A 25,447-nucleotide genomic window follows, 5' to 3' on the forward strand; every position below is an offset into this window, starting at 1 on the left:
AAAACTTTGTGCTACACGGGAGTTGGTCTAGTGTCCCGTTAGAGATGCAGGAAGAAATAAAGCCGTACCAGCGGCGCAAAGATGAAATGTCTATACAGGCAGACTGCCTTCTATGGGATAATCGGGTAGTGGTGCCAAAAAAGGGCAGGGACACTTTTATTAGTGATCTCCACAGTTGTAATGATGAAAGCGATAGCAGATCCCATGTGTGGTGGCCCGGTATCGATGCAGACTTAGAGTCCTGTGTGCACAAATGTAATACATGTTCCCAGTTAAGCAATGCACCCAGGGAGGCGCCACTAAGTTTATGGTCTTGGCCCTCCAAACTGTGGTGTAGGGTTCATGTCGACTATGCAGGCCCATTCTTGGGAAAAATTTTTTTAGTGGTTGTAGATGCGTACTCCAAGTGGATTGAATGTGTGATAATGTCGGCAAGCACGTCCACTGCCACCATTGAAAGCCTACGGGCCATGTTTGCCATGCACGGCCTGCCTGATGTCCTTGTAAGTGACAATGGGCCGTGCTTTACCAGTGCCAAATTCAAGAAAATCATTTTGACCCGCAATGGTTCAAACTTGTTGCGTCTGCCCCGTTTAAGCCAGGTCCAACCGTCAGGCAGAATGAGCAGTGCAAACAATGAAGCAGAGCTTGAAAAGGGTAACTGAAGGCTCACTGAAGACTTGCTTATCCCGAGTCCTGCTTAGTTATCGCACAAGACCCCACTCGTTCACCGGGGTCCCTCCCGCTGAACTGCTCATGAAAAGGGCACTTAAGACAAGGTTCTCGTTAGTCTACCCTGATCTACACGAACAAGTAGAGAGCAGGCGGCTTCAACAGAATACATATCATGATCGCGCAAACGTGTCACATGAAATTGAAGTAAATGATCTTGTATTTGTGTTGAACTGTGGACAAGGTCCCAAGTGGATTGCTGGCACTGTTTTGGCCAAAGAGGGGAGTAGGGTGTTTGTGGTCAAACTTGCAAATTGACTCACCTGCAGAAAACACTTGGACCAAACCGGACTATCCAGAACAACCCACAATAGATTCTATCTTTTTCGACCCTCCAACACACACACAAGTGGCAACCGACCCAGCGGTTGACCACGAAGCAGAACCCATCACCCGCAGCAGCCCAGCAGGACTCACCACCCTCAGTAGCCCAGCAAGGCCAGCTGTGCAGCAGCACAACGAAGGCCCAACAAACGACTCAATAAACACCAGCATTTGCAACGAGACGATCAACCAGGGAAAAGAAGTTCCCAGATCGACTCACATTGTAAATAGTTACACTATTGACTTTGGGGGGGGGGGGAGTGTTGTTATGTATGTAAACCTGTAATTACCATGTCTAACTACCAGAGGGCTTATCCCCTGGAGTCCCAAGGGATCCCACAATCCCTTGGGAGCACCTGTATATAAGGAAGTCTCACAGGCTGGGGAGGCACTCTGAGATCTGTTATAAAGGATTACGGTCACACTTACTTTGAGCTTGCAGTATCTAGTCTGACTCCTGATCAATACACAACAGTAAGTACTGCAGGGAATCGAATACGGGCAGAATGATCTCCTGGACCAGTTTCGATCACCTGGATGGGTCGGAGAGGAATTTTCCCAGATTTTTTTTCCCTAAATTGGCTTGGGTTTTTATCTGTATGTTTTCTTTCACAGGCGATCGCATAGTTCTGGTTGGGGTGGAGTGTAGAATGTTTCAGTGTAAGGGGTGTCGCAGTTGTGTGGGGCAGACTGGTTGGGCTGGGTGATCTTTGTCTTTCCGCCATTATTCATTGTTCATAGGTTTATATGTAACCTTCAGGGCTGCTGACCGAGGGCCATGCGGCTCTTGGTCGGCCGGCGCGGACATGATGGGCCGAAATGGCCTCCTTCTACACTGTAAATTTCTATATTTCTAACCTCCTAATATCTACCCTTTTGGCTCGGCGGCCATTTGTTACCCCTCACATCTCTGTGAAGCGCCTTTGGATATTTTTCTATGATAAAGGCGCTATGTAAATGCAAGTTGTTTTTAAAGGGTTATTGGACCATTCTGTGCTTTGCCACGGGATGTGATTGAGGCACACATCATTGCATCTTTTAAGGATAAATATTTAAAGTAGAGGATGATACAGCACACAGCAAGAAGATGCATCCCCCAACTATGATGGACTGTAACTCACACTCTCCTCTCTGCCCCCATCCCTGGAACAAATATATGGATAAAATAAAATATCAACAGATTGGGTGAGTGTACAGGTGCTTCTGTAACCTGGTCCACTGTCCTCAAGACATATACAATCTGATTGTCATCAGGAATGCCTCCTGTAACATCCCGAGTGCAACTGATGCAGTGAAGCAGGACCTTGCCTCACTCCAAAACCCCACCAATGGGTGGTCACCCAAGGTGCTCACCACCTGTCTGTAACTTCACATAGAGCCAAAGGTTATGTATTTAACCTTTGGCAACCTGTTTCACACTACCACCAGAGGGCCTACCTGTTGGAGTCCCAAGGGATCCCAGCATCCCTTGGGAGCACTGTATATAAGACGGCCTCCGTACCTGCACTCTGGAGTCTAATTAAAGGAGCTAAGGTCACACTTAATCATTGCATACAGTACTCGGTTTCATCCTTTATTATGAGCATAATAATTGGCGACGAGGTAACGAACAACCGCACGAAAATGCAAAGAAATGTTGGTATCCTGGAGAAGTTCTCAGAAGGGGACGATTGGGAGGCCTTCGTGGAGAGACTCTACCAATACTTCATGGCCAACGAGCTGGAAGGGGACGAGAACGCTGTCAAATGAAGGACGATCCTCATTACCGTCTGTGGGGCAACAACCTATGGCCTCATGAAGAATCTTCTAGCTCCGGTAAAATCAACAACCAAATTCTATGAAGAATTGTATACGCTGGTCCGGGAGCACCTAAATCCGAAGGAAAGCGTTTTGATGGCGAGGTATCGGTTCTACACGTGTCAACGGTCAGGGGGCCAGGAAGTGGCGAGCTACGTCGCTGAACTAAGGCGCCTTACAGGACATTACAAATTTGATGGATTCCTTGAACAAATGCTCAGAGACTTTTTTGTGCTTGGCATTGGCCATGAGGTAATCCTTCGCAAACTATTGACTGTTGAAACACCGAATCTGAGCAAAGCCACAATAGCCCAGGCATTTATGTCCACCAGCGATAACACCAAATAAATTTTGCAGCATAAAGAGGTTTCGGCTAGTACTGTGCACAAAGTAACGTAGTTTTGAGCAGAAATATACATGGCAGAACATACACGCCGGCTGCTGCACGACCTCAGATGACCCAGAGTCCGCCATCTGACTGCAAGGCAGTTAACACCTTGTTGGCGTTGTGGAGGTGATCATCGGGCCCATCAATGCCGCTTCAAGCACTATACGTGCAACAGCTGCAGAACAATGGGACACGTCCAGCAAATGTGCAGGCGAGCTGCAAACCCTGCAAACCACCACGTTGCAGAGGAAGATCGATCCATGGTGGATCAGGCTGAACTAGAGACTCGAACCGAGGAGGCAGAAGAGTATGGGGTACACACCTTCACCACGAAATGTCCATTGATTATGTTAAAAATTGAACTGAACGGAATTCCAGTATACATGGAACTGGACACGGGTGCGAGTCAGTCCATAATGAGCAAAAAGGCCTTTGACAGTCTATGGTGCAACAAGGCACAAAGGCCCAAGCTCAGCCCCATTCACACCAAGCTAAGAACTTACATCAAAGAACTGATCCCTGTAATTGGCAGCGCAGAAGTCAAAGTCTCCTATGATGGAACAGTGCACGAACTCCCACTATGGATCATGCCAGGGGATGGCCCCACACTGTTTGGCAGAAGCTAGCTGGTAAAAATCTGCTGGAACTGGGACAACATCTGAGCACTTTTGTCCATCGACGATGCCTCATGTGCCCAGGTTCTGAGCAGATTTCCATCATTGTTCGAGCCAGGCATTGGAAGTTTCTTGGGGTTGAGAATGCAGATCCACTTGGTTCCTGGTACATGACCCATCCATTCACCAAGGCACGGGTGGTACCATATATGATGCGAGAGAAAGTAGAAATTGAGCTGGACAGGCTGCAGCGAGAAGGCATCATTGCGCCGGTGGAATTCAACGAGTGGGCCAGTCCAATTGTCCCGGTACTCAACGGTGACGGCACGGTCAGAATTTGTGGGGACTATAAAGTGACGATTAACCGTTTTTCGCCAGTACCCGCTGCCCAAGGCAGACGACCTATTTGCGACCTTGGCTGGAGGAAAGATGTTCACCAAGTTGGACCTGACCTCGGCCTACATGACGCAGGAGCTGGAGGAATCTTCGAAAGGCCTCACCTGCATCAACACGCACAAAGGTCTGTTCATCTATAACAAATACCCGTTCGGGATTCGTTCGGCCGCGGCAATTTTCCAACGGAACATGGAGAGCCTGCTAAAGTCGGTTCCACGCACCACGGTTTTTCAGGATGACATACTGGTCACAGGTGGGGACACCATCGAACACTTGAAGAATCTGGAAGAGGTTCTAAGTTGACTAGATCGTGTGGGATTCGGGTTGAAACGCTTGAAGTGTGTTTTCTTGGCGCCAGAGGTCGAATTCTTGGGAAGAAGAATCACAGCAGATGGCATCAGACCCACCGACGCCAAAATGGAAGCCATCAAGAACACACGGAGACCACAGAACGTGACGGAGCTGCAGTCGTTCCTGGGACTCCTCAACTATTTTGGTAATTTCCTACCCGGTAATTTCCTACCCGGGGGAATTCACAAGAGGCTGCCTTTGAGAAAGCCAGAAGTCTGTTACGTTCAAACAAACTGTTTGTTCTGAGAGATGTGTAATGAGAGAGGATTAATTAGCAATCTCGTTGTGCGAGGCCCCTTGGGGAAGAGTGACCATAATATGGTGGAATTCTACATTAGGATGGAGAATGAAACAGTTAATTCAGAGACCATGGTCCAGAACTTAAAGAAGGGTAACTTTGAAGGTATGAGGCATGAATTGGCTAGGATAGATTGGCGAATGATACTTAAGGGGTTGACTGTGGATGGGCAATGGCAGACATTTAGAGACCGCATGGATGAACTACAACAATTGTACATTCCTGTCTGGCGTAAAAATAAAAAAGGGAAGGTGGCTCAACCGTGGCTATCAAGGAAAATCAGGGATAGTATTAAAGCCAAGGAAGTGGCATACAAATTGGTCAGAAATAGCAGTGAACCCGGGGACTGGGAGAAATTTAGAACTCAGAAGAGGAGGACAAAGGGTTTGATTAGGGCAGGGAAAATAGAGTATGAGAAGAAGCTTGCAGGGAACATTAAGACGGATTGCAAAAGTTTCTATAGATATGTAAAGAGAAAAAGGTTAGTAAAGACAAACGTAGGTCCCCTGCAGTCAGAATCAGGGGAAGTCATAACGGAGAACAAAGAAATAGCGGACCAATTGAACAAGTACTTTGGTTCAGTATTCACTAAGGAGGACACAAACAACCTTCCGGATATAAAAGGGGTCGGAGGGTCTAGTAAGGAGGAGGAACTGAGGGAAATCCTTATTAATCGGGAAATTGTGTTGGGGAAATTGATGGGATTGAAGGCCGATAAATCCCCAGGGCCTGATGGACTGCATCCCAGAGTACTTAAGGAGGTGGCCTTGGAAATAGTGGATGCATTGACAGTCATTTTCCAACATTCCATTGACTCTGGATCAGTTCCTATGGAGTGGAGGGTAGCCAATGTAACCCCACTTTTTAAAAAAGGAGGGAGAGAGATAACAGGGAATTATAGACCGGTCAGCCTGACATCGGTAGTGGGTAAAATGATGGAATCAATTATTAATGATGTCATAGCAGTGCATTTGGAAAGAGGTGACATGATAGGTCCAAGTCAGCATGGATTTGTGAAAGGGAAATCATGCTTGACAAATCTTCTGGAATTTTTTGAGGATGTTTCCAGTGTAGTGGACAAGGGAGAACCAGTTGATGTGGTATATTTAGACTTTCAGAAGGCTTTCGACAAGGTCCCACACAAGAGATTAATGTGCAAAGTTAAAGCACATGTGATTGGTGGTAGTGTGCTGACATGGATTGAGAACTGGTTGTCAGACAGGAAGCAAAGAGTAGGAGTAAGTGGGGACTTTTCAGAATGACAGGCGGTGACTAGTGGGGTACCGCAAGGTTCCGTGCTGGGGCCCCAGCTGTTTACACTGTACATTAATGATTTAGACGAGGGGATTAAATGGTGTATCTCCAAATTTGCGGATGACACTAAGTTGGGTGGCAATGTGAGCTGCGAGGAGGATGCTATGAGGCTGCAGAGCGACTTGGATAGGTTAGGTGAGTGGGCAAATGCATGGCAGATGAAGTATAATGTGGATAAATGTGAGGTTATCCACTTTGGTGGTAAAAACAGAGAGACAGACTATTATCTGAATGGTGACAGATTAGGAAAAGGGGAGGTGCAAAGAGACCTGGGTGTCATGGTACATCAGTCATTGAAGGTTGGCATGCAGGTACAGCAGGCGGTTAAGAAAGCAAATGGCATGTTGGCCTTCATAGCGAGGGGATTTGAGTACAGGGGCAGGGAGGTGTTACTACAGTTGTACAGGGCCTTGGTAAGGCCACACCTGGAGTATTGTGTACAGTTTTGGTCTCCTAACCTGAGGAAGGACATTCTTGCTATTGAGGGAGTGCAGCGAAGGTTCACCAGACTGATTCCCGGGATGGCGGGACTGACCTATCAAGAAAGACTGGATCAACTGGGCTTGTATTCACTGGAGTTCAGAAGAATGAGAGGGGACATCATAGAAACGTTTAAAATTCTGACGGGGTTAGACAGGTTAGATGCAGGAAGAATGTTCCCAATGTTGGGGAAGTCCAGAACCAGGGGACACAGTCTAAGGATAAGGGGTAAGCCATTTAGGACCGAGGTGCGGAGGAATTTCTTCACCCAGAGAGTGGTGAACTTGTGGAATTCTCTACCACAGAAAGTTGTTGAGGCCAATTCACTAAATATATTCAAAAAGGAGTTAGATGAAGTCCTTACTACTAGGGGGATCAAGGGGTATGGCAAGAAAGCAGGAATGGGGTACTGAAGTTGCATGTTCAGCCATGAACTCATTGAATGGCGGTGCAGGCTAGAAGGGCCGAATGGCCTACTCCTGCACCTAGTTTCTATATTTCTATGTTTCTATGTTTCTGTATAACCCATGTAAATGATTAGTGCAAGCTTGCGATGCATCGTCATACGGGATCAGGTGTGTATTACAAAAGGCTAACGAATCGGGGATTTTGCAACCGGTCGCCTATGCATCCAGGAGTCTGTCCAAGGCCGAAAGGGCCTACAGCATAATTGAAAAAGAAGCTCTGGCATGCTTTTACGGGGTGAAAAAAATGCACTAGTATTTGTTTGGTCTTAAGTTTGAGCTAGAAACTGACCATAAGCCGCTCATATCGCTATTCTCAGAGAGCAAAGGGATTAACACCAATGCCTCAGTCCACATCCAAAGATGGGCGCTCACGCTGTCGGCATACAACTATGTAATCCGCCACAGACCGGGCACAGAGAACTGCGCTGATGCTCTCAATCGGCTACCAATGCCTACCACCGGGGTGGAAATGGCACAGCCTGCGGACTTGCTCATGGTAATGGATGCATTCGAAAACGAAAAGTCACCCGTTACAGCCCGCCAGATCAGGACCTGGACCAGCCAGGATCCTTTACTGTCCCTGGTAAAAAACTGTGTCCTCCATGGGAGCTGGTCCAGCGTCCCAGCGGAGATGCAGGAAGAGATTAAGCCGTTCCAGAGGCGCAAAGACGAAATGTCCTTACAGGTGGACTGACTTTTGTGGGGTAATCGCATGGTCTTGCCCAAGAAAGGCAGAGGAACGTTCATACACGACCTACACAGCACCTACCCAGGCATTGTAATGATGAAAACCAGAGCCATGTTTGGTGGCCCGGCATCGACTCAGATTTGGAATCATGCATGCGTCACTGCAACACTTGCTCCCAACTGAGCAATGTACCCAGAGAGGCACCGCGAAGTTTGTGGTCATGGCCCTCCAAACCGTGGTCTAGGATCCACATTGACTATGCGGGCCCATTTCTAGGCAAAATGTTCTTGGTTGTGGTGGATGCTTATTCAAAATGGATTGAATGTGTAATAATGTCTGTAAGCACGCCCACCGCCACCATCGAAAGCCTACGAGCCATGTTTGCCACACACGGCCTGCCTGATGTCCTAGTCAGCGACAATGGGCCGTGTTTCACCAGTGCTGAATTCAAGGAATTCATGACCCGCAATGGAATCAAGCACATCACATCTGCCCAGTTCAAGCCCGCATCCAACGGCCAAGCAGAACGGGCAGTTCAAACCATCAAGCAAAGCTTGAAACGCATGCCGGAAGGCTCCCTGCAGACCCGACTGTCCCGAGTTCTGCTCAGCGACAGCACCAGACCCCACTCGCTCACCGGGGTTCCCCCAGCTGAGCTGCTCATGAAAAGGGCGCTCAAAACAAGGCTCTCTCTTGTCCACCCTGACCGATGTTGTGTATCTGTAAAGCATGCACTCCCATATTCCGCCACCAGGGAGCGCATCCCCTGAAGTCCCAAGGGATCCCAGCATCCCTTGGGAGCACTGTATATAAGCCGGCTCCTGAGGCTTGTTCCTCACTCTGGAGTGTCTTAATAAAGACTGAGGTCACTGTTCCTCTAACCTCCCTGTGTGCAGTCTCATCTGTGTTAGGAACACAATAACTGGCGACGAGTATACAAATCCAACGCAATGATGCAGTAAACTGTGGGCATCCTGGAGAAGTTCTCAGAGGGTGAGGACTGGGAAGCCTTTGTCGAACGGCTAGACCAGTACTTTGTAGCCAACAAGCTGGACGGAGAAGGAAGCGCTGCAAAAAGGAGAGCGGTCCTCCTCACGGTCTGTGGGGCACCGACCTACAGCCTCATGAAGAATCTTCTGGCTCCTGTGAAACCCACAGATAAGTCGTATGAGGAGCTGTGTACACTGGTCCGGGAGCATCTTAACCAGAGGGAGAGCATGCTGATGGCGAGGTATCGGTTCTACAGATGCCAGCAATCTGAAGGTCAGGAAGTGGCGAGCTACGTCGCCGAGCTAAGGCGACTTAACATAAGAACATAAGAATTAGGAACAGGAGTAGGCCATCTAGCCCCTCGATCCTGCTCCGCCATTCAATAAGATCATGGCTGATCTGGTCGTGGACTCAGCTCCACTTACCCACCCTCTCCCCGTAACCCTTAATTCCCTTATTGGTTAAAAATCTATCTATCTTTGACTTGAAAACATTCAATGAGCCAGCCTCAACTGCTTCCTTGGGCAGAGAATTCCACAGATTCACAACCCTCTGGGAGAAGAAATTCTTTCTCAACTCGGTTTTAAATTGGCTCCTCCGTATTTTGAGGCTGTGCCCCCTAGTTCTAGTCTCCCCTACCAATGGAAACAACCTCTCTGCCTCTATCTTGTCTATCCCTTTCATGATTTTAAATGTTTCTATAAGATCACCCCTCATCCTTCTGAACTCCAAGGAGTAAAGACCCAGTCTACTCAATCTATCATCATAAGGTAACTCCCTCATTTCTCGAATCAGCCAAGTGAATCGTCTCTGTACCCCTTCCAAAGCTAGTATATCCTTCCTTAAGTAAGGTGACCAAAACTGCACGCAGTACTCCAAGTGCGGCCTTACCAATACCTTATACAGTTGCAGCAACACCTCCCTGCTTTTGTACTCCATCCCTTTCGCAATGAAGGCCAACATTCCATTTGCCTTCCTGATTACCTGCTGCACCTGCAAACTAACCTTTTGGGATTCATGCACAAGGACCCCCAGGTCCCTCTCCACCGCAGCATGTTGTAATTCCTCCCCATTCAAATAATATTCCCTTTTACTGTTTTTTTTCCCAAGGTGGATGACCTCACACTTTCCGACATTGTATTCCATCTGCCAAGCCTTAGCCCATTCACTTAACCTATTCAACTCTCCTTGCAGCCTCTCTGAGTCCTCTACACAACCCGCTTTCCCACTAATCTTAGTGTCATCTGCAAATTTTGTTGCAGTACACTCTGTCCCCTCCTCTAGGTCATCTATGTATATTGCAAACAGTTGTGGTCCCAGCACTGATCCCTGTGGCACACCACTAACCACTGATTTCCAACCGGAAAAGGACCCATTTATCCCGACTCTCTGCTTTCTGTTAGTTAGCCAATTCTCTATCCATGCTAATACATTTCCTCTGACTCCGCCTACCCCTATCTTCTGCAGTAACCTTTTGTGTGGCACCTTATCGAATGCCCTTTGGAAATCTAAATACACCACATCCATCGGTACACCTCTATCCACCATGCTCGTTATATCCTCAAAGAATTACAGTAAGTTTGTTAAACATGATTTCCCTTTCATGAATCCATGCTGCGTCTGCTTGATTGCACTATTCCTATCCAGATGTCCCGCTATTTCTTCCTTAATGATAGTTTCAAGCATTTTCCCCACTACAGATGTTAAACTAACCGGCCTTTTGCCTGCCCCCTTTTTTAAACAGAGGCGTTACATTAGCTGCTCTCCAATCCGCTGGTACCTCCCCAGAGTCCAGAGAATTTTGGTAGATTATAACGAATGCATCTGCTATAACTTCCGCCATCTCTTTTAATACCCTGGGATGCATTTCATCAGGACCAGGGAACTTGTCTACCTTCAGTCCCATTAGTCTGTCCAGCACTACCTCCCTAGTGATAGTGATCATCTCAAAGTCCTCCCTTCCCACATTCCTATGACCAGCAATTTTTGGCATGGTTTTTGTGTCTTCCACTGTGAAGACGGAAGCAAAATAATTGTTTAAGGTCTCAGCCATTTCCACATTTCTCATTATTAAATCCCCCTTTTCATCTTCTAAGGGACCAACATTTACTTTAGTCACTCTTTTCCATTTTATATATCTGTAAAAGCTTTTACTATCTGTTTTTATGTTTTGCGCAAGTTTACCTTCGTAATCTATCTTCCCTTTATTGCTTTTTTAGTCATTCTTTGCTGTTGCTTAAAATCTTCCCAATCCTCTAGTTTCCCACTAACCTTGGCCACCTTATACGCATTGGTCTTTGATTTGATACTTTCCTTTATTTCCTTGGTTATCCACGGCTGGTTATCTCTTCTCTTGCCGCCCTTCTTTTTCACTGGAATATATTTTTGTTGCGCATTATGAAAGAGCTCCTTAAAAGTCCTCCACTGTTCCTCAATTGTGCCACCGTTTAGTCCTTGTTTCCAGTCTACTTTAGCCAATGACTTGCAGGACAATGTGAGTTTGATAGCTACCTGGAGCAGATACTCAGAGACTTTTTTATACTGGGCACTAGCCACGAGACTATCCTACAAAAACTTTTGACTGTAGAGACACCGACCCTCAGTAAGGCCATTGCGATAGCACAGGCGTTTATGTCCACCAGTGATTACACCAAACAAATCTCTCAGCGCACAAGTGCTAGCAATGTTCATAAATTAACAAGCAGAAATGTACAGGGCAGAAACCATGAGTCTGCAACTGCCAGCAAGTCTCAGGTGACCCAGATGACTCAGAGTCTGCAACAAAGGATGAATGCAAGGCAATTCACACCTTGTTGGCGTTGTGGAGGCTTCCATTCAGCCTATTCATGCCGCTTCAAAGGGTATGTTTGCAAGAGCTGTGGAACAATGGGGCACCTCCAACGAGCTTGCAGACGAGCTGCAAGCTCTGCAAAACCTGCTAACCACCACGTGGCAGAGGAAGATCGGTCCATGGTGGATCAAAACAATTTCGAGCCTCAGAGAGAGAGGAGGCAGATGTTGAAGTACAAGGGGTGCACACATTTTCGACGAAATGTCCACCTATAATGCTAAATGTAAAATTGAATGGCTTACCCATAGCCATGGAACTGGACACTGGCGCTAGCCAATCCATTATGAGTAAAAAGATGTTTGAGAGACTGTGGTGCATCAAGGCACTCAGACCAGCCCTGAGCCCCATCCACACGAAACTGAGAACGTACACCAAAGAGCTCATCACTGTCCTGGGCAGCGCCATGGTCAAGGTCACCTACGAGGGCACGGTACACAAACTGCCACTCTGGATTGTCCCGGGCGATGGCCCCACACTGCTTGGAAGGAGCTGACTGGGCAAAATCCGCTGGAACTGGGATGACATCCGAGCGCTATCACATGTCGATGAGGCCTCATGTACCCAGGTTCTTAACAAATTTCCTTCCCTTTTTGAGCCAGGCATTGGAAACTTTTCCAGGGCGAAGGTGCAGATCCACTTGGTCCCAGAGGCACGACCCATTCACCACAAGGCGCGAGCGATACCTCACATGATGAGGGAGAGAGTGGAAATCGAGCTGGACAGGCTGCAACGCGAGGGCATCATCTCCTCAGTGGAATTCAGCGAGTGGGCCAGCCCGATTGTTCCAGTATTCAAAAGTGATGGCACGGTCAGGATTTGCGGTGATTATAAAGTAACTATTAATCGTTTCTCGCTACAGGACCAATACCCGCTACCTAAGGCAGACGACCTATTTGCAACGCTGGCAGGAGGCAAGACGTTCACCAAGCTCGACCTGACTTCGACCTACATGAAACAGGAGCTGGAGGAGTCTTGAAGGGCCTCACCTGCATCAACACGCAACAGATGCCCGTTTGGAATTCGGTCGGCTGCAGCGATCTTCCAGAGAAACATGGAGAGCCTACCCAAGTCGGTACCACAGACGGTGGTTTTTCAGGACGACATATTGGTCATGGGTCGGGACACCATCGAGCACCTACAAAATCTGGAGGAGGTCCTCCAGCGACTGGATCGCGTAGGGCTGAAGAGGTCGAAATATGTCTTCATGGCAACAGAAGTGGAATTTTTGGGGAGAAAAATCGCGGCGGACGGCATTCAGCCCACAGACACCAAGACAGAGGCTATCAGGAACGCGCCCAGGCCACAGAACGTCACGGAGCTGCGGTCGTTCCTGGGACTCCTCAACTATTTTGGTAACATCCTACCAGGGTTAAGCACCCTCTTAGAGCCCCTACATGTGTTATTGCGTAAAGGTGAGAACAGGGTATGTGGAAAAAAACCAAGTAATTGCTTTTGAGAAAGCCAGAAACATTTTATGCTCCAACAAGCTGCTTCTATTGTATAACCCATGTAAAAGACTTGTGCTAGCATGTTGTGCGTCGTCGTACGAAGTCGGGTGTGTATTTCAACAAGCTAACATTGCGGGGAAGTTGCAACCTGTCGTCTATGCCTCCAGGAGCTTGTGTAAAGCCCAGAAGGCCTACAGCATGATTGAGAAAGAGGCATTAGCGTGTGTGTTCGGAGTAAAGAAAATGCATCAGTACCTGTTTGGCCTCAAATTTGAGCCAGAAACCGATCACAAGCCCCTCATATCCCTGTTCACTGAAAACAAGGGGATAAATACTAATACCTCAGCCCGCATACAAAGGTGGACACTCGCGCTATCAGCATATAACTATACCATCCGCCACAGGCCAGGCACCGAGAACTGTGCGGATGCTCTCAGTCGGCTACCATTGCCCACTACGGGGGTGGAAATGGTGCAGCTTGCAAACTTGTTGATGGTGGCGCAGCCCGCAGACTTGTTGATGGTCATGGAAGCGTTTGAAAATGATAAATCACCTGTCACGGCCTGCCAGATTAGGACTTGGACCAGCCAAGGTCCTCTGCTGCCCCTAGTAAAAAACTGTGTACTGCATGGGAGCTGAGCCAGCATCCCCATTGAAATGCAAGAGCTAATCAAGCCGTTTCAGCGGCGAAAGGACAAGCTGTCCATTCAGGCAGTCTGCCTGTTGTGGGGTAACCGCGTAGTGCTACCCAAAAAGGGCAGGGAGACGTTCATCTCGGATCTCCACAGCACACACCCGGGTATAGTAATGATGAAAGCGATAGCCAGATCCCATGTGTGGTGGCCCAATATCGACTCTGACTTAGAGTCCTGTGTATGGCAATGCCGAGTGTGTGCTCAGTTGAGCAACGCGCCCAGAGAGGCACCACTAAGTTTGTGGCCCTGGCCCTCCAGACCATGGTCGAGGATCCATGTCGACTATGCGGGCCCGTTTCTCGGTAAAATGTTCCTGGTGGTGGATGCTTTTTCAAAATGGATTGAATGTGAAATAATGTTGGGAAGCTCCGCCACCATTGAAAGCCTGAGGGCCATGTTTGCCACCCACGGCCTGCCTGACATACTGGTCAGTGACAACAGGCCAATTTTCACCAGTGCCGAATTTAAACAATTCATGACCCGCAATGGGATCAAACATGTCACCTCGGTCCCGTTTAAACCAGCTTCCAATAGGCAGGCAGAGCGGGCAGTACAAATAATCAAACAGAGCCTTAAACGAGTCACAGAAGGCTCACTCCAAACCCGCCTGTCCCGAGTATTGCTCAGCTACCGCACGAGACCCCACTCGCTCGCAGGGGTGCCCCCAGCTGAGCTAATCATGAAAAGGACACTTAAAACCAGACTCTCGCTGGTTCACCCCAAACTGCATGATCAGGTAGAGAGCAGGCGGCAGCAACAAAATGTAAACGATGGTCGCGCCACTGTGTCACGGGAAATTGATCTGAATGACCCCGTGTATGTGCTAAACTATGGACATGGTCCCAAGTGGATCGCGGGCACGATGATAGCTAAAGAAGGGAATAGAGCGTTTGTAGTCAAACTAGACAATGGACAAATTTGCAGAAAGCACCTGGACCAAACGAGGCTGCGGTTCACAGACTGCCCTGAACAACCCACAGCAGACACCACCTTTTTCGAGCCCACATTACACACCCAAAGAATCAACGACACCACCCCGGACCAGGGAATCGAACCCATCATGCCCAACAGCCCAGCAAGGTCAGGCTCACCCAGCAGCCGTGCAGGGCCGACAACACGCCAGCCCAGCGAGGGCACAGCCAACACACCAGAACAGACATTTGTACCGAGGCGGTCCACCAGGGAAAGAAAGGCTCCCGACCGCCTCACCTTGTAAATAGTTTTCACTTTGACTTTGGCGGGGAGTGATGTTGTGTATCTGTAAAGCATGCACTCCCATGTTCCACCACCAGGGAGCGCATCCCCTGAAGTCCCAAGGAATCCCAGCATTCCTTAGGAGCACTGTATATAAGTGTCTTAATAAAGACTGAGGTCACTGTTACTCTAACCTCCCTGTGTGCCGGCTCATCTGTGTCAGGAACACAATAATCTCCATGATCACGTCAAGGGCAGGCGGCATCAACAAAGCATGTACCACGATCGCGCAAACCTGTCACGCGATATTGAGGTCAATGACCCTGTGTTTGCTCAATTATGGACATGGTCCCAAATGGTTTGCTGGCATGTTCATAGCCAAAGAAGGGAGTTGGGTGTTTCAGGTCAAATTGGCCAATGGACTAACGTGCAGAAAACATTTGGACCAAAACAATTTGCGGTTCACTAAACAGCTACGAGCAACCCGAAGAGGATACCATCAACTTCGATCCTCCAACACACACGCAAGTGGCAACCGACATTACAGTTGACCACGAAGCCGAACTCACTATCCGCAGCAACCTGGCAAGGCCGGCTGCCTAGCAGCCCAGTGAAGAACCAACCAACTCACCCACACCTGCGTTTGTACCGAGACGATCGACAAGGGAGCGAAAAGCCCCAGATCGTCTCACCCTGTAAATAAGTGTACAGGCGCTTCTGTAACCTGGCCCACTGTCCTCAAGACATATACAATCTGATTGTCATCAGGAATGCCTCCTGTAACATCCCAAGTGCAACTGATGCAGTGAAACAGGACCTCACCTCACTCCAAAATCGCACCCATGGGTGGTCACCCAAGGTGCTCACCACCTGTCTCTACCTTCACATAAAGCCAAAACCATCCAATCCACTCAACTTGCCATTGCATTGGACATCATCAACGTTCGGAGAACCAACTAGCTGAACCTGATGTGAGAATATAGTTTTAAAAAGTTTCCTTAGTTTTTATTTGTGGAGGGCGGGAGAGGGGAGGTGGGGGGGAGTCAATAAACACTGACAATAAATTGTGGTTTAATTAAAAGAAATCTTTAGGGATGTTGGTCAGCATTCTGCTCGTGTGTCCCAGAGATTTAAGCACAATTATCAAGGCTGATGCTCCAGTGCAATTCTGAGGGAGCGCTGCATTGTCGGAGGAGCCGTCTTTCAGATGAGATGTTCCTGGAGTGTATTAGTGATGGTTTTCTAGACCAATATGTCAAGGAACCAACTAGAGGGCTGGCCATCCTAGACTGGGTGATGTTTCATGAGAAAGGACTAATTAGCAATCTTGTTGTGCGAGGCCCGTTGGGGAAGAGTGACCATAATATGGTAGAATTCTTTATTAAGATGGAGAGTGACACAGTTAATTCAGAGACTAGAGTCCTGAACTTAAGGAAAGGTAACTTCGATGGTATGTGTCATGTATTCAACTATCATTATAACCCATGTATAAGGTGACCTAAGTTGTACACCTTGAGAACATTGACCACAAGGGGGTGAACTTGTGGGAGACACTCCTAACCTGGACTTTCAGGTATAAAAGGGGAAGCTCCACCCACCTTCATTACTTGAGGTCTTGGTAATAAAGGTAACTGGTCACAGAGTGACCTTTCCTCAAGTATGGGCCTCGTGTGCATTTATACTGTATAGTAAGGACATATCATTGGCGATGAGGATGGGATTTAAACCATGCGAGCATCGCCACTAGCAGCACAGAAGAGAGGTACTGTGTTGGTGATGAGTGGGACGCCTTTATTGAGAGACTACAGCAAAGTTTTGTCACTAAGGAATGGTTGGGACAGGATTCAGCCGACAAACGCAGGGCTCATCTCCTGACGGTTTGTGGATCCAGGACGTACTCCCTGATGAAGGACCTTCCAGCGCCAGAGAAGCCGGCGGACAAGACGTTCGAAGAGCTCAGTAAGTTGATCGGGGAACACCTTAAACCGGCGAGCAGCATGCACATGGCGAGACACCGGTTTTATACACACCGGCGGTGAGAAGGGCAAAGTGTTCCAGACGTCGTGGCAGATCTCCGGCGACTGGCGAGCCTATGTAAGTTCCCAGATGCATGCAAAGCGGAGATGCTGCGAGACTTTTTTATTGAGGGCATCGGGCACACTGGGGTTTTCAGGAAACTGATTGAGACCAAGTCTTGACCTTGGAAGCGGCGGCTCTGATAGGCCAGACATTTATCTCGGGAGGAAGAGACCAGAATGATGTTTGACAAAAATCTTGGCTCAAATGCGGCAAACGACCAGGGAATCAACATTGTTAACGCGGCACACAGTTCTCTAGGCAGACAAGGGCAATTGGACATGCCCCAGCATGTAGTCGAACCTAAAGGGGGAATTCAACAGAGACAATGGCTAGCTGAACAGTGATTCATGCCATCGCAATGGACAATGCGGCCAGTAATGGGGCCATCAACACTTGTTGATGGTGCGCATAACGACAGTTACAGAGACAGTCAGAGATGATCGACTGGTAATGGACCTTTTGTTTCCAACAACGGGGCCTCCAGCTCATGCTTGAGGTGTGGAGGCAAACACCCAGCCAGAGCTTGCAGGTATCAGCAATACACCTGCAGAAACTGCAACGTCAGCGGTCACTTGGCACGTATGTGCAGGAAGCCTGCAGCCAGGTTGATGTATGAGGAGGACGGGCCCGATGTAAGCCCTTCGAGGCCAAATGAATACTGGGGGAAATTGCTGGAAGCTGAAGTTCAGCGAGTTCATGTGGAACACATATACAGTTCATATACCAGGACGCCACCGATAATGATGAAAGTGCTCCTCAATGGCATCCCAGTATTAATGGAGCTAGACAGGGGGCCAGCCAGTCCTTGATGTGTGTCAAACAGTTCAAAAGATTGTGGGTGTCCAAGGCCAGGAGGCCAAAATTATTGCCGATTGATGCACAGCTACGGACATATACAAAGGAGATAATTCTGGTGCTAGGCAGCGCCACGGTAGTCGTGACCCACAAAGATTCGGAGAACAGGTTGCCACTCTGGATTGTCCCGGGGGATGGTCCCGCACCACTGGGGAGGAGTTGGTTTGCTGTCATGAACTGGAAATGGTGCGATGTCAATGCAATTTCTTCTGTGGAGCAAGTATCATGCTCACAGGTCCTGGACAAATTTGACTCATTATTTCAACCCGGCATCGGCACTTTCATGGGGACCAAGGTAGTGATTCACATAAACCCGGACACCAGGCCAGTATACCACAAGGCCAGAACAGTACCGTACGTGATGCGGGAAAAGATAGAATGCGAATTGGACCGCCTGCTGAGGGAAGGCATCATCTCGCCAGTCGAATTCAGTGACTGGGTGAGCCCAATCGTTCCGGTGCTCAAGGTGGATGGGTCGGTCAGGATATGTGGCGATTACAAGGGTACTTGCTACCGAGAGCAGAGGACCTCTTTGTGACACTATCCGGTGGCAAACTTTTTTCAAAATTAGACCTGACCTCAGTTTACATGACCCAGGAGCTGGCGAGTGAGTCGAAGAAGCTGACCACCATCACGACACACAAGGTGTTGTTTGAGTATAACAGATGTCCGTTCGGGATTCGTTCGGCCGCCGCGATCTTTCAGCGAAATATGGAAAGCCTCCTCAAGTTGGTTCCAAGGACGGTGGTTTTTCAAGATGACATCCTCATCACGGGTCGCGATACTGAAGAACACCTCCACAACCTGGAGGAGGTGCTACGCAGACTGGACCGGGTAGGGCTGCGACTGAAAAAGGCGAAATGTGTCTTCTTCGCTCCAGAGGTAGAATTCCTGGGGAGGAGGGTAGCAGCAGACGGGATCAGACCTACTGCATCCAAAACAGAAGCGATCCAGAGAGCACCCAGACCCCGTAACACGATGGAGCTGCGTTCGTTCCTGAGGCTCCTGAACTATTTTGGTAACTTTCTTCCCAAATTGAGCACGCTGTTAGAGCCGCTACACATGCTCCTATGCAAAGGTCGCGATTGGGTCTGGGGGGGCAGCCAGGAAAGGGCTTTTAATAGAGCACGCAATTTGTTATGCTCCAACAAACTGTTAACGTTATATTACCCGTGTAAGAAACTTGATTTAACGTGTGATGCGTCGTCCTATGGGGTTGGGTGTGTGTTGCAGCATGTGAATGCCAATGGTCAGTTACAGCTGGTAGCTTATGCCTCCAGTAGTCTCTCCCAGGCAGAAAGGGGCTACGGGATGGTAGAAAAGGAAGCACTAGCATGTTTTTATGCAGTAAAAAAAATGCACCAGTACCTGTTTGGCAGGAAATTTGAGCTGGAGACAGATCACAAACCCCTAACGTCCTTTTTGGCCAACAACAAGGCCATAAATGCGAATGCATCGACCCGCATACAGAGGTGGGCACTCACGTTAGCCACCTATGACTATACAATTCGGCACAGACCTGACACTGAAAACTGCGCCGATGCACTCAGCAGGCTCCCACTAGCCACCATTGAGGGGACAACTGAGCATGATGCTGAGATGGTCATGGCTGTTGAAGCTTTCGAAAGCGAAGGCTCACCTGTGACAGCCCGTCAGACTAAAGTCTAGACAAATAAAGACCGGCTGCAGTCTTTAGTTAAGAAATGTGTCCTGAATGGGGACTGGGCAGCCACATACAGGGCATGCCCCGAGGAATTTAAACCATTTCATAGGCGCAAGAGTGAACTCTCGATTCAGGCCGATTGCCAACTGTGGGGAAACCGAGTAGTCATGCCCCAGATGGGCAGAGAGGTGTTTACCAGAGAACTTCACAATGAGCACCCGGGCGTTGTCATGATGAAGGCAATTTCCAGGTCACACGTTTGGTGGCCAGGGATAGATGCAGAACTGGAACTTTGTGTTCGCAGGGGCAACACACCCAGGGATGCCCCCCTTAGCCCCTGGTCCTGGCCCGCCAAGCCATGGTCACGCATCCATGTGGACGACGCAGGTCCTTTCATGGGAAAAATGTTTTTGGTTGTAGTAGACGTCTACTCCAAATAGATTGAGTGTGCCATTTTAAATTCAAGCACATCCTCTGCCATGGTCGAAAGTCTACGGGCAATGTTCGCCGCCCATGGTCTACTGGATGTCTTGGTCAGCGACAATAGCCCGTGCTTCACAAGCACTGAATTCCAGGACTTCATGGCAGGCAATGGAATCAATTATGTCAGAACGGCACCGTTCAAGCTGGCCTCAAATGGCTAAGTGGAACGAGCAGTGCAGATAATCAAACGGGATGCTCAGAATCCAAGGGGGTTCCCGACAAAGCCGCTTATCACGCCTCCTGTTGGCCAATAGACCCCGACCACACTCGCTCACAGGGGTTCCACCCGCAGAGCTGCTAATGAAAAGGACGCTCAAAACCAGGTTCTCCCTTATACACCCTACTATGAAATAAATTGTTGAGAGCAGGCGTCAGTCACAATGTGACTACCATGACAGGAATGCGAGGGCACGATGTATTGATGTCAATGACCCTGTTTTTATCCTTAATTACGCTGCAGGGCCCAAATGGCTCGCAGGCACTGTGATTGCCAAAGAGGGGAATAGGGTTTTGGTAGTTAAACTTACCAATGGACAAATCTGCCGCAAACACGTGGATCAAACTAAAAGGAGGTTCAGCAACCCCATAGAAGAAGCAGAGGAAGAACACGACGTAGAGTTTACTCCACCACAGGTGACCGAACACCGGAACCAAGTGGAGGAGAGCCCAGTCACTGTGGGCAGTCCGGACAGGCCTGAGGCCACCGCAAACACCAGACACTCAGGCCAGCGCCCAACAACCGGAGCCCCAACTAAGGCGCTCTACATGGGAGCGTAAACCACCAGAGAGACTTAACCTGTGATCCCAATAAGACTTTGGGGGGGAGGTGATGTCATGTATTCAACTATCATTGTAACCCATGTATAAGCTGACCTAAGTTGTACACCTTGAGAATATTGACTACAAGGGGGTGAACTTGTGAGAGACACTCCTAACCAGGACTTTCAGGTATAAACGAGGAAGCTCCACCCACCTTCATCACTTGAGGTCTTGGTAATAAAGGTAACTGGTCACAGAGTGACCTTCTCTCAAGTATGGGCCTCGTGTGCATTTATACTGTGTAGTAAGGACATCAGAACATAAGAGCATAAGAATTAGGAACAGGAGTAGGCCATCTAGCCCCTCGAGCCTGCTCCGCCATTCAACAAGATCATGGCTGATCTGGCCGTGGACTCAGCTCCACTTACCCGCCCGCTCTTCGTAACCCTTAATTCCCTTATTGGTTAAAAATCTATCTATCTGTGATTTGAATACATTCAATGAGCTAGCCTCAACTGCTTCCTTGGGCAGAGAATTCCACAGATTCACAACTCTCTGGGAGAAGAAATTCCTTCTCAACTTGGTTTTAAATTGGCTCCCCCCCGTATTTTGAGGCTGTGCCCCCCTAGTTCTAGTCTCCCCGACCAGTGAAAACAACCTCTATGCCTCTATCTTGTCTATCCCTTTCATTATTTTAAATGTTTCTATAAGATCACCCCTCATCCTTCTGAACTCCAACGAGTAAAGACCCAGTCTACTCAATCTATCATCATAAGGTAACCCCCTCATCTCCGGAATCAGCCTAGTGAATCGTCTCGGTACCCCCTCCAAAGCTAATATATCCTTCCTTAAGTAAGGTGACCAAAACTGCATGCAGTACTCCAGGTGTGGCCTCACCAATACCCTGTACAGTTGCAGCAGGACCTCCCTGCTTTTGTACTCTATCCCTCTCGCAATGAAGGCCAACATTCCATTCGCCTTCCTGATTACCTGCTGCACCTGTAAACTAACTTTTTGGGATTCATGCACAAGGACCCCCAGGTCCCTCTCCACCGCAGCATGTTGTAATTTCTCCCCATTCAAATAATATTCCCTTTTGCTGTTTTTTTTTCCAAGGTGGATGACCTCACATTTTCCGGCATTGTATTCCATCTGCCAAACCTTAGCCCATTCGCTTAACCTATCTAAATCTCTTTGCAGCCTCTCTGTGTCCTCTACACAACCCGCTTTCCCACTAATCTTTGTGTCATCTGCAAATTTTGTTACACTACACTCTGTCCCCTCTTCCAGGTCATCTATGTATATTGTAAACAGTTGTGGTCCCAGCACCGATCCCTGTGGCACACCACTAACCACCGATTGCCAACCTGAAAAGGACCCATTTATCCCGACTCTCTGCTTTCTGTTAGTTAGCCAATTCTCTATCCATGCTAATACATTTCCTCTGACTCCACCTACCCCTATCTTCTGCAGTAACCTTTTGTGTGGCACCTTATTGAATGCCCTTTGGAAATCCAAATACACCACATCCATCAGTACACCTCTATCCACCATGCTCGTTATATCCTCAAAGAATTCCAGTAAATTAGTTAAACATGATTTCCCCTTCATGAATCCATGTTGTGTCTGCTTGATTGCACTATTCCTATCTAGATGTCCCGCTATTTCTTTCTTAATGATAGCTTCAAGCATTTTCCCCATGACAGATGTTAAACTAACCGACCTATAGCTACCTGCTTTTTGTCTGCCCCCTTTTTTAAACAGAGGCGTTACATTAGCTGCTTTCCAATCCGATGGTACCTCCCGAGAGTCCAGAGAATTTTGGTAGATTATAACGAATGCATCTGCTATAACTTCCGCTATCTATTTTAATATGCTGGGATGCATTTCATCAGGACCAGGGGACTTGTCTACCTTGAGACCCATTAGCCTATCAGTATGAGACGTGAATTGGCTAGAATAGACTGGTGAATGATATTTAAAGGGTTGACAGTGGATAGGCAATGGCAAACATTTAAAGATCACATGGATGAACTTCAACAAATGTACATCCCTGTCTGGAGTAAAGATAAAACAGGAAAAGTGGCTCAACCGTGGCTAACAAGAGAAATTAAGGATAGTGTTAAATCCAAGGAAGAAGCATATAAATTGGCCAGAAAAAGCAGCAAACCTGAGGACTGGGAGAAATTTAAAATTCAGCAGAGGAGGACAAAGGGTTTAATTAGGAGGGGGAAAATAAGAGTATGAGAGGAAGCTTGCTGGGAACATAAAAACTGACTGCAAAAGCTTCTATAGATATGGGAAGAGGAAAAGATTAGTGAAGGCAAACGTAGATCCCTTGCAGTCAGAATCAGGTGAATTTATAATGGGGAACAAAGAAATGGCAGACCAGTTGAACAAATACTTTGGTTCTGTCTTCACGAAGGAAGACACAAATAACCTTCTGGAAATACTAGGGGACCAAGGGTCTAATGAGGAGGAACTGAAGGAAATCCTTATTTGTCGGGAAATTGTGTTAGGGAAATTGATGGGATCGAAGGGCGCTAAATCCCCAGGGCCTAATAGTCTGCATCCCAGAGTACTTAAGGAAGTGGCCCTAGAAATAGTGGATGCATTGGTGATCATTTTCCAACAGTCTATCGACTCTGGATCAGTTCCTATGGACTGGAGGGTAGCTAATGTAACCCCACTTTTTAAAAAAGGAGGGAGAGAGAAAACGGTTAATTATAGACCAGTTAGCCTGACATCAGTAGTGGGGAAAATGTTGGAATCAATTATTAAAGATGAAATAGCAGCGCATTTGGAAAGCAGTGAAAGGATCGGTCCAAGTCAGCATGTATTTATGAAAGGGAAATCGTGCTTGACAAATCTTCCAGAATTTTTTGATGATGTAACTAGTAGAGTGGACAAGGGAGAACCAGCGGATGTGGTGTATTTGGACTTTCAAAAGGCTTTAGACAAGGTCCCACACTAGAGATTAGTGTGCAAAATTAAAGCACATGGTATTGGAGGTAATGTACTGGCATGGATAGAGAACTGGTTTACAGACAGGAAGCAGAGAGTCGGGATTAACGGGTCCTTTTCAGAATGGCAGGCTGTGACTAGTGGAGTGCTGCAGGGCTCAGTGCTGGGACCCCAGCTATTTACAATATACATCAATGATTTAGATGAAGGAATTGAGTGTAATATCTCCAAGTTTGCAGATGACACTAAGCTGGGTGCTGGTGTGAGCTATGAGGAGGATGCTAAGAGGCTGCAGGGTGACTTGGACAGGTTAGTTGAGTGGGCAAATGCATGCCTGATGCAGTATATTGTGGATAAATGTGAGGTTATCCACTTTGGTGGCAAAAACACGAAGGCAGAATATTACCTGAATGGCAGAATATTACCTGAAAGGGGAGGTGCAACGAGACCTGGGTGTCATGGTACATCAGTCATTGAAAATTGGCATGCAGGTACAGCAGGCGTTGAAGAAGGCAAATGGTATGTTGGCCTTCATAGCTAGGGGATTTGAGTATAGGAGCAGGGAGGTCTTACTGCAGTTGTACAGGGCCTTGGTGAGGCCTCACCGGGAATATTGTGTTCAATTTTGGTCTCCTAATCTGAGGAAGGGCATTCTTGCTATTGAGGGAGTGCAGCGAGGGTTCACCAAACTGATTCCCGGGATGGCAGGACTGACATATGAGGAGAGACAGGATCGACTGGGCCTGTATTCACTGGAGTTTAGAAGAATGAGAGGGGATCTCATAGAAACATATAACATTCTGACAGGACTGGACAGGTTAGATGCAGGAAGAATGTTCCCGATGTTGGAGAAGTCCAGAACCAGGGAACACAGTCTTAGGATAAGGGGTAAGCCGTTTAGGACTGAGATGAGGAGAAACTTCTTCACTCAGAGAGTTGTTAACCTGTGGAATTCTCTACCGCAGAGAGTTGTTGATGCCAATCCGTTGGATATATTCAAGAGGGAGTTAGATATGGCCCTTATGGCTAAAGGGATCAAGGGGTATGGAGAGAAATCAGGAAAGGGGTACTGAGGTGAATGATCAGCCATGATCTTATTGAATGGTGGTGCAGGCTTGAAGGGCCGAATGGTCTACTCCTGCACCTATTTTCTGTGTTTCTAAACCGAGGCCTTGTTTGCCCTTACAGGTGGACGTAAAAGATCCCTTGACATTATTTTGAAGAAGAGCAGGGGAGTTCTCCCCCGTGTCAATATTTATCCCTCTATCAACATTACCTAAACACATTATCTGGTCATTATCACATTGCTGTTTGTGGGAGCCTGCAATGTGAAAATTGGCTGCCGCGTTTCCTACATTACAACAGTGACTACATTCCTAAAAGTACTTCATTGGCTGTAAAGCGCTTTGGGATGTCCTGAGGTTGTGAAAGGTGCTATATAAATGCAAGTCTTTCTTTCTCACATTACACTCTTAGTCTGATCAGAATTTCTTGGTTTTTCATTTGCACAGGTTTGAACCAGCTTAGCATACTCATGATTTCTCAGCAGGATATGCAAATCGACAAAGATCACCACAAAGAAGCCATACGGTCATTGGATTCCCATGTTTCGTCAAG

The sequence above is a fragment of the Pristiophorus japonicus genome, chromosome 13 (assembly GCF_044704955.1).
Source record: "Pristiophorus japonicus isolate sPriJap1 chromosome 13, sPriJap1.hap1, whole genome shotgun sequence".
Classification (NCBI taxonomy): Eukaryota; Metazoa; Chordata; class Chondrichthyes; family Pristiophoridae; genus Pristiophorus; species Pristiophorus japonicus.